This window comes from Aricia agestis, chromosome 16 (genome assembly GCF_905147365.1).
Source record: "Aricia agestis chromosome 16, ilAriAges1.1, whole genome shotgun sequence".
Taxonomy (NCBI): Eukaryota; Metazoa; Arthropoda; class Insecta; order Lepidoptera; family Lycaenidae; genus Aricia; species Aricia agestis.
In genome coordinates this window covers 7,791,327-7,802,879 of record NC_056421.1, presented here as the reverse complement: position 1 = coordinate 7,802,879, position 11,553 = coordinate 7,791,327, and positions in this window count along the sequence as shown.

The following is an 11,553-nucleotide window of genomic DNA, read 5'->3' as shown; positions in this document are numbered from 1 at the left end:
TGTGTACATAGGTGGTCGAGATAGTCTTAATCCTAGATATAAATATCTGAGCTTCGTCGTTTATTAAATTATGTATTACCTAAGTATTGTACTTAAATTTAGTGATAATAAAAGAGTCCCCGCTCTGGGGAAGGTCTTTCGCAATAACTATAGCTAAATACTATCGTCTGTACTATTTAAATGGCACTGTAAATTTCACATGTTACTACTATATAAGTTACATTTCAATGTAGAATAAGATTTTATATATTAAATCTATAAAATGTATCTTGCATCGCTTGCGTTTCGTTTTCGAACCCTAAAACTACAGTACGTCGATTTTAATTTTAAAATTTTAAACTTTCGATACAGATTTGATACTTACTCTTGATAAAACTAAAATATTCAACGTTCAAAATATTATTAAGTCCAAAATTACTGCGTATCGTCATACTAAGGTATAAAATATTTATCAAGACTATTCATTATTAATAATAATAGTTCAACGGCAGTGAGTTGAAAGTAAAATTTTAATTCCTTTTTTTAGTCCCTTTTTCAAAAAGTTTCACGAAATAACAAAGTAGTGAAAACATGGTCATGTTGACGTTCCTACTAAGTATATTATCTAGTACTTTCATCTATAAAAATAACGAATTTGCCATTTATTTGCAATACAACTAAAAATTATTAATTTTTTATTCTTTATAAACACCTAGCTTATAAAAAATCTGATTTGGCCCCCCTGGCCCCCTGGCCCAGAATCTGCGTAATTTGCACCCCCCTGGCCCAGAACCTGGGTAATTTGCCCCCCCCCCCCCCCCCCCCCCAGCCCAGAACCTGGGTACGCCCATGAGTGAAAATATTATTTGAGATGTATGATTTTTCAAGGAGTTCACGATTGACAAACTAGTTCAACTTATTAAATAAAAAACATTAAATAGTTGGACGTTGTCATTTAACGTTCACTTGCAAAAGTCAAGCTTAACCCAATGTTCACCAAACCTTATTTAAAAATAATGCTCACCTTTTTGGTTACTCCTATTTAACGAGAGATTAATATTTAGTGCAAATGGACCACACAAACGCAAACAAAAACCGATATTTAAAAACTCAGCCTCCTAATCACTTTATCACAGCTATATTACTATCATAATGCTATTAAAAATGAAAAGTTTATTGACGAGGTTGGTACGTGGTGCTGTATAGTGTCAATTCATCAAGTCGCATACCGGGTTGACATTTTCGTCATAACAGGGGCCAGGGGCCTGCACCCCTCGAGGGTCTATAAAAAGGGCCGTAATTATATAGTGCCTCTAAACTAATTTCACGTTACATTGACTACCAAATCTGTGCTTGGCACCGCCTCGCCTGCCGAAAACGTGATTTTTCCTCCATGCCTATTGTTATGTGTTATTTCGTATGAATCGGTAATACCACACCGCCATTACGCAAATTACCCTTGTTTCAGGCTTTGATAACTTTCATTGCGTGTTCCAGATTAATATTGCAAATTATAGCGCGGAATTGTTTGACGCGAACTACTAGGTCACTTAATCATCATTTTTGGGAGAAAATCATACGGTGCACGTGGTTACTGTCACAAATGTTAAAATAATAGTACTATTTATTTACTTACTTTCTGTTTTCGTTGCTTATTAATAATTAATAAAAATTAGACGATGCCAGCAACCTAGATTTTGCCAGCGATTCCGTTCGGGCAAAAATTCGTTTAGCGCCGGAAAAATGTGCATTTAGGGACGACAACTATTTGGTCTATGTTTCCCAGAGCCTAAATATGCTTGAAATGAATCTATTTCGATAAATTTAACATAGAGACACCATAACAAATTACGTCTAAATTGAATCTGGCATAAACTTTCGCGTTTGTAATACATCTTATATATAAAAATGGATTTCCAAATGTGTTAGTCGCGCTAAAACTCGAAAACGGCTGAACGGGCTGATTTTAGTCTTAAAATATTTGTAGAAGTCTAGGGAAGGTTTTAAAGTGACACGAAGTTCACCGGGACAGCTAGTAATATATAAGAATAATATGGATTATACTATTTTACACTTCAAACCAAAAATTCGTTTACTTTGTTAATATCGGAGTACCTATATTTAGCTGTCTCTACTAAGAATATATATTATACGAGTACAAATCAGCAAAGTTCTCCGTCTTAAACTCCATGTAAAAGTTACTTCGTCTGGCTAATGCGGAATTATCTAGAAATGTGATATTGGCGTATCCCACACGTTAACTAGCGCAACTTGAGTTCATAAACAGTGGCGGCCTTAGGGGGTGGCGAACAGAGAAATCGCCCGGGGCTTCGCGTCAAGCAAAAGATCATAAAGTGTCGTTTTATTTAAATTTTTAGCGGTTAGGTCCCGTTGTCGGTGGCAGGCCAAGGGGCCTCGCAAAGACAGCTGACCGGGGCCTCGTAAACATCTGCCGCCCGGGGCCTCGCAATGGGTAAGGCCGCCACTGTTCATAAGTTTCAGTACGTTCTCGCAACTTGTATGGGGGATTTGACAAATCTGCCAACTTCCTCCGTTTTATCATGTCGTAATCTTCGGACTGCAGTCCAACTTCTGTTCATTTACCTCCCCTCGCTCATTACCCATCATTTTATAGTGGTAGTATCTTTGTATTAGCGGATAAATTAGATACGAGTCAAACGTGATGGAGGCCAGAGCTGATATAGTAAGGAGAGCAAACCCTAATAACACAAATATAGTAGCTACAGAGAATAACTATACAATTTCTATTTGTCTTTATCTGGCTTATTTTAAATGTCACAGATACAGATAGATCTTGAATACGCTGCGTAAATCTTTTTATTTGTGAGGAGGAAGATTTTGGTAATCGCTTATATTGAATACCTGAAGCCTGAAATATTTATATGCTTCTGTAATAATGTGTATAATAGAGGTGGATTACTGTCTAGAAGTACCAATTAGGCGATACAAGTTAGATCCCATTTTTCACTTAAACACATTTTGTCTTTATAAATTAACAGGCTTAAAGCAGTAAGGCCGCCTTTTTGCACAATTTTGTAATTTTTTTTATACCTTTTTTGTTGTTGTTATTTCTTTTGTTTTTTTTCTCTTTTATGTGTTTTTGTCTTTTCTTTTGTGTGTGCAAATAAATAATTTATCATTATTATTATTTGAAATACTAAGGGCCTGTTTCACCAGTTTCTGATAAAGTGCCGGATAAGCTTCCTCAACTTTTTTTTTTACAGATTCTCCATATTATCTGTCAAGTTAGGTGGTGGATAGGCTACCAGTCACTTATCAGGATGTGATGAAACAGGTCCTAACATTAAAAAAAACATTCTATCCTCAACGGGATATACAATACAGTTATAATTATTATTTATATTTTTTTCACCATATAGAACAAAAGCGCGAGGGTGTAATACAGTGTGTCGAATGGTCCGCGCCAACTCACCCGCGCCAACAGCTCACCCACTCGTCCGTGTAAAGTTTCATTTCACGCTGCGGCCGCGGACTTCGTCTCCATTTAATAATTACGACGGAAACACCCATCACGACTAGATTGTAGTACATTTAGAGCTATAATTTTAACTATAACAGGATCTTATGTCAGAAACATAAGAATCATTTTCGTACAGCCTCCGGGTATACAACTCGTACACGCTTGGTCTTTAGTTGTGTCATGTGTGCAAGGTTATCGTTTCGGATTGAGATATTATGACCTCGCCTTATGTACTATTTTATAAGCAACCGCCTGTACAAGGTGCTGAGTTTGTATATTGTATACTACACTTGGATGCTAATAAAGTCTTTGAATCTTTCTTTCTCTCTTCACACTCACGCCCGTCTTTCATATGCCAGGTGGAAAAGGACGACGCAGATTCATCGCCAAATTAGTCTTTTCTGAATAGCTCGATAAATATACAACATTTCAAAAATAAAAATTTCTGCTAGATCGGTTTCTCAATGATAGAATTTTATACAATGTGTTAAAATATTAACTTAGTTCAATGCACGGTTTTGGCAACAAATGAAAAATTCGTGAAAATTAGATGCATCTTTGTGATTTTTTCCTATCGAAAAAATTTTAAGATATCGTGTTTTTGCTCAGACCGAATTCTTGGAAATACAATGTAGTATCAAATTTTAGACAATGAAACAATTCGGGGTTTATTTTCAAGTATAAAAATAAATTATAAAATCGTCAATTTTGGGTTAGTCGCCCCCTTAAAAACACATTCCTCGCAACACATCTCTGGTGGAAAAGCAGCCTTGACGAGTAATTTCCAGTTCCTAATCATTTCTTAAATTTAGTTTTAGGATTTATATTTTACTGTCGTAGAGAACTCAATTATTTTTCTGCGAAGGGTCAAATGTCTTTATTGAAAATTATTTCCGACCAATATGTCTTCCGACGAGGGTAGTACGCGGTTCAAATGTTACGACTTTCTTATGTTACTTCAGATTATTTTATTTTCTTCTCTACTAGATACGCGTAAGTAACATTATAATACTATTTAAATCTATTTATTTATTCTTTTTTGTTATAGATGGCAAACATCATGTAAGATAGCATTGATATATTTTTTATAAACTTAAATCAGACAGTTATTTATTATTAAGTTCTCTTAGATAGTATTATAAGAATTGTACTCATAAATAAATAAGTTATAGCTTAAACAAAAATCGTAATTGTTTAATAGAAACATGTTTCTCTCAAACAGGCATTACACTGCACTGCACAAATCGGATGTGATTGTGTAATTGTCAAATTTGTGTTGGTATAATAATTGTACGCAAGGCTGATAGGGGTGTTGGCAAATCGTCATAAAATCCTGAACTTCTGTAAACGTTTATGATAATAATAGTCTAACGTCCGTATTTAGAGATATTATGTAATGATAACTTAACATTTTCTGTCTATTTAAATGAACAGTAAATACCTATATTAAGATTATATTAATAAGCCGGTGCAATACAATTTTTATATAAAAATAATTATTTGAATTGGAATGTCGACTTTCTACAAGTATTCATTAATCGCAGACATTTCACGACTACGAGACTCTAATGTTTTGTAGACTGTCATAAGACCAATCACAATTTCGTACAGATACTACGAGCAATCATTACACTCGTAGACGTTCTACGGGACACCATTGTGTATTGTTTCGTAGACGCACTACAACTTAATGATATATAAAGGCTTATAATTAACTGATCACCAGAAATAGTAACATTTCACAGACAAAAATAGTAAACGATCAGCAAAATACAGACCACCATTTTAATGTAAAATTATCACCAAAGATTTATTATCTCGCTATCCTATTTAAGCAAAATGACTCCAAATAAATCATTGTTACTTAAACCAAAAGTAGTAAACGATCACCAACATTATACGTCAGCATTTTAATGTAAAATTTTAACCAAATATATTTTTATTTAGCAAATATCCTATTAAAGAGAAGAAGACAGATAGACGGACGGACTCTATTACTGAGACTTCGATGTCTGTCCGTCTGTCCGTCCGTCTGTCTTTCTCTAGGGCCTAGGCTGTATCTCAAGAACCGCTCCAGCTAGACTTCTATAAATTTCACAGATTGTGTATATCTGTTGCCGCTATAACAACCAGTACTAAAACAAAATAAAATAATTATTTAAATAATTGGCTCCCATACAACAAACGTTATCTTTTTGGCTTTTTTTGCTCGATATAATAATGGCAACCGGTAGGCACGTTGATATTTTCGCAAAGGCCTTGATTATAATATTATTATAAATGTTAACTTCAATAATTAGGTAATAATAATAATAAATTAAAAGGGGCTCCCCTACGAAAAATAAAAACTATTTTAGGTCTAATTTTGTTCTATAACGGTACGGAACCTTCCATGTCCGACTCACACTTGGCCGACTATTTTGTTGATAATATGCTTACATGTTTTGTCAATCGTAGTGATTTATTTGGACAGAAATATTGCATTGATTTGCTCACAAGGATTTGGTGATCATTAACTATATTTGGTGATCATTTACTATATTTAGTGATCATTTACTATATTTGGTAATCATTTACTATATTTGGTGGTCATTTACTATATTTGGTGATCATTTACTTTATTTGGTGATCATTTACTATATTTGGTGTTCGATTACAATTTGAAGTGTTGTCATGACTAAAATAGCTGGTAGTATTGCAATTTTAGACTTTATTTTTTGGTGTTAATTATCATTTTTTGGTAAACAAGTTTAGGGTATCAGTGCATTTTTTGGTGGTCATTATATTTGTTCTCATATATAAATTCCATATTTGTATTATATTTTGTTATAACCCGCACCTATACTATCCATTAACTTTCTTATAAATCACTTGTGCACGTCGGGGCGTGTGATGGGGCTCTAACGCTGCGGTGGCGCGTGCGTGTAATGCGGCGTAACATCTTCCCGCGTAAGCGCATTTCGGAATTAACAATCAGTCATGGCCGCCTTGCAAACTTTGCACCGATTTACATAACAATAAAAGCCCTTTTTGCCGTTCGGGTTATGGAGATTTTTAAAATTAATTGGATAGCGAAGCGGTCGAAATTCGTATTCCCCGCGCGCGCTCCCATAATTTTGTGGTCAGTTAAAAATTCCCGGGAAGGGGACGCGACGCTTTTGCGTGAATTATTGCGGACTTAACGCGTATTTATTAATTTGTTTGAGTAATTATTTTACCTTTGGTTTATACGGCTTAAAGTATTAGCGAGGCTCTCCTCCCCGATTAATGTTCAAAAATATAACTTCGATGTGTGAGTAAAATTAGTTCTGTAATCAAGAAAGTTAGCAGACCATAGTTTACATTCCATGGGCTAGACATTAGAGGAAGTTTGGACGCTCGGAAACGGAAGTAGTTAGTTGCCTTATGTAAATCATAGACGCAAGAAGCTATTATTTGCATGGTCAAGAATATAGGCAGCTTATAAAAGTGATAACAGAATATACGGACTACTGGTATATTTAAATTATTTAAGCTGAATGTATAATGTATTCTATTAGTAAAACTTGAAAGGGTAATAAAGAGATCTTATAATAATTATATAATAACATTCTACACTATTTTAATATGTGGAAAGCTGCATATGTGGGAAAATATGAGTATGTAAATATTATTGCTATGTAGTAATAAGGCCGCCTTTGAGTAGTCTCGCCATTTTATGTCTTTTTATTTTATGTATGTTGTTATTGTAACTGTGATTGTACACCTTAAAGTATTCATTCAATATTTTACAGCCTAACCATCTTTCAATAAGAGGTATTCTAATCGTGCTTTAAGCTACATAGACTGAATCGATACGACCATGTACAGATATGATACTCATAACCCAGCTATATCTGTAGGATAGAAGCAGCGAAGCGAACAAGCCTGGACACATTCAAATGAACAACCATAAAAGCTCAAAACTAAATCGAGTCCACTGAACAAGAACAATGCCAGCGAAATTGTAGCATTGTGCCAAAATTGTGCGTGAATGGAATCGGTTTTAACTGCATTAGTGTGACCCCCACTTTTTGTTTGTTAATCTAGAAAGGGCGTAACTCATTTTGTCAACTTGTAATTTCATTTGGCCCGCTGCAGGCGTCGTGTGGACCTCTATGAATTATTGTTATTTAGTAAAGCAAACAACAAATAGTTCGAGAAGTCAGAAAAGTTTGCTTGTGCTGTTGTTATTAGATGAATACTTTAAATAGTTTTCATTTTTAATTAAATATTTTTTAAATTTAAGTTTAAATATATTTTTCAAATAGTAAATTACAATAAGAAATATCTACTTCCAGTTGTAAATCGCTATTTATGCTACAAGTGCTACAACAAATTAAAGCTTTGTGAAGTCTAAATGGTAATCAAAACAAATTAAGAAAAGCGCATAGGAAATAAGAAACAAATTTCACTAAAACTACTTTCCGGTCCGTCTTCAATCTAGGAACAAGCTTATTAAAAGTCGCCATGCCATAGAAGCGTTTTAAAGGAGATTTATGTTAAACGTACTGCATAAAAAGTTTAATATCGCATTATGCAAAAGCAATATTTCTCCAAAAAGACGGCACTTTCAGAAGTGCTTAAAATGCAATTTTACAAGACCTTTTATTTATGACCCTCAAAATGTAAAACTCAAACATTTTATTGCGAGCCTTCTATAATGCGAAGAACAAACAATGTACCTGGGGGTGAATCTGTCCACCACGCGTCTTGGGGATCCCTAAATTTTTAAGAGGCATAGGGTGTTTAAGTTGGAAATATTAAAATCAAAATTGATGGTTTGTTTTTGTTGTACTTTGTTGTGTGAGCAGGTTTTCATTGAATAACATAATAATTAAGTTGTGTAGTTTATATAAGTTTAAACTTAAAACGATTATAGTTTTAAATTTTAACTTAAACAACACTAAGCGCAACACAATATTCAACGTAATATTAATGTTTTTTTAATGAAATAAGGGGGCAAACGAGCAAACGGGTCACCTGATGGAAAGCAACTTCCGTCGCCCATGGACACTCGCAGCATCAGAAGGGCTGCAGGTACGTCGCCGGCCTTATAAGAGGGAATAGGGTAATAGGGGAGGGTAGGGAAGGGAATAGGGGAGGGTAGGGAAGGAAATAGGGGAGGGTAGGGAAGGGAAAAGGGTGAGGGATTGGGCCTCCGGTAAACTCACTCACTCGGCGAAACACAGCGCAAGCGCTGTTTCACGCCGGTTTTGTGTGAGAACGTGGTATTTCTCCGGTCGAGCCGGCCCATTCGTGCCGAAGCATGGCTCTCCCACATATACGATTTACCTACGCTGTTAACAGCGTAGGTAGAGATCGTACTAATTTGATAAAATTTGGTTTTGAAATGCATTTATTTCATACTCCCAAGCGGCACCCGGCTGCCGCAAAACAATTATTATTGATTATTTTTCCGACCCAAATATCGACCAATAGAATTGCACCATTCGACGTCACGTGGTACAACCTACATGGTATTATACTGATAATTTTTTGAAAATTTTCTCTGGTAGTTGCTATATATAAAAGACAAACACGTCAAACTGACAGGTTGAATTCAATTGTGTCTCATGGTGCAATTATATTGGCCGACATTTGGGACGGAAAAATAATCCCCCGAATACTACACGAGCTTCAAAATTATCTGGCATTTCCCTCAAGGTTCCCTGCAAACAAATAAAGTCGTCAAGTTTTTCAGGTCATTTGTTTGCAACGAACCTATCGGGAAATATCCGATAATTTTGAAGCTCTTGTGGTATTATAAGTGAAAATCTATTGTGTCTGTGATTCCCACGATTACTGCAGATCGAGGATCTATTGTTTAAACAAATTAGGTTTAAAATCCAAAGAAGGTTAAAAAAGGTTGGAACTAAAACATAAAGTATGAGCTCTCAACGTTTTCTTACGATCTGTATGCTTTATCATCTAACTCCAAGGCTTTATTGTCACTCTTGCTTTAAAAAAGTCTCAGGTGTATATTTTATATTGTGTATATTTTATAGTTAACCAAATTTTAATATTATGTCTTACACGTTTCTACTTATACAATTCAGTATAAACTGTCTACATTACGACTTAAATAGTTTAAAATTGAGAACGCCCTGTATAACAATCAAACAATAACTGAGAAATCATATTAGTTTAATTATAACAAATAAAGTAAATTGAAGTGTTTAAGGGACCCTTTGAAATGAAACGAAGATTCAAATAACTGATAAATTTGATTAGCCATCTGACAAAGAGATTTCATTTTGATAAATCAAGGGTTGCTACGTACTTTAAAATAAAAAAAACATGTTTTAAATAGGAGATATTGCTGCTATATTTTCACGTTAGACGGCAGAACCAGCATAGACATTAAACAAAAAGTTTTGTTCGACATTTGACAACGTTTATGTCAATATTGACGTGACATATCGGTTTATTTACTGTATTTGCCAGTAGCGACCTCTCCTCTGCGTAATATTCTCCCTATTACCCATGATCGAAGTACATTATTGTGCAATGTGCATCCTACACTTCTTCGCAATCATAGTACGATTTTTTTCCCAACGTGGATAGAGAACTTTTACCTCTCATATAAAATATACGTGTAACAAGTAACCATAAATGTATCAACCAAACTTTTTTCAGAAAAATATTTTTCTCCGGCTTTTTTCTTTCCGTTTGTATCGACCGGTCATTTTTTATTCAGCAACTTTAAAACTATCTATTTCCGACTGGAGTTTCATACCGCTTTTTTACTTTATTTTTTATTTAGCCGGTTCACGCTTTAAATGAATAGACCGCGGAAAGGCTGCGCTTATTTGAAAATAAAAATATCTAAACATAGATCGATACCATTGAGACCATGACCTTGATTCTAACATTTAAACCTAACATTAACGCTGCTTCATTCTTTCGATGTAGCCATGGTATAATGAAACTTCAAAATTGGAAAATTCACTTTCAAACCAAACGTCGAACGCGTAATTCTGATTAGTAAAATTTCTAGAATTGACGTTTGAGGGTGTTCCGTATTATAAATTTGACGAGTCTGTCTGTCTGTCCGTGGCATCGCATCGTAGTATCCAAACCGATTTTAATCTAGTTTTTCTTATTTAAAACCTTATACGATCGAGAGTATTCTTAGCTTCATCATCATCAACTCGCTTTGGGCGAAAAATTTTATACTTCATGAAAGATTGTAAACATCTTCCAGTGATTTGATTGATTCAAATTGAATCGGGGGCTATTAAATTTCTTAATCCTACATTATTGAAGTTTACAATACTATTTTGTCGTTTGATGACCTGCGAAGCTGTATTAATGTTGGATGGAACTAGCACAATCGGTGTACGGGTTCGAATAGAATCCTCTTTTAATTTCAGAGACCGATGATCAGAACTGGCCAGTAATAAACGAAGAAAGACTAATCAAAAGTACAGTTGGCTCTTTACGTTTCGTCGGGCGGATGAAAATATTTGTAGCCTGTCATCGAAATACAATACAGTATGAATAAAACGATACCTCTCACACATTGGACCGCTCAAATATGACTTAAGCTGTCATAAAAATGAAGCTAGGGGAAAAGAAAATTGTATGACTGACCCGAAAATGACAACTAACTAAAAGTCCGCCTTGGTACGCAGTTCGTGGAACTGTTTAATGTCTCAGTTACTCTTCCATAGTATGCTATTTCGTTGCATTCTGTCTTAACAATGGCTTACACCTCTCATCTATTTTGAACGCGGTATTTTTATTACCCCCGAGGCCGGGATTAGTTTTGTTCTGAGTTGATGCATATACAATGAGCTCGATTATTCAACGCGGCCATCTTGTTGTATGAATTTAAAATGGCGCCATGTGATTCCACTCAATCTGTGCGAATGTAACTTACGCGATTTATTCTGAAACTACGCCTCGCGGGAGATACGAGCAATTGATCGCGGTTTGATTTTTAATGTTTTTTTTTTGCATATTTTTAAAATACAGAGTGAAACGCTGTGGGGGACACCAACGGTGATGCTGCGAACTGGTATTGCCAGTCTGCAACTTTAAGCTATTAT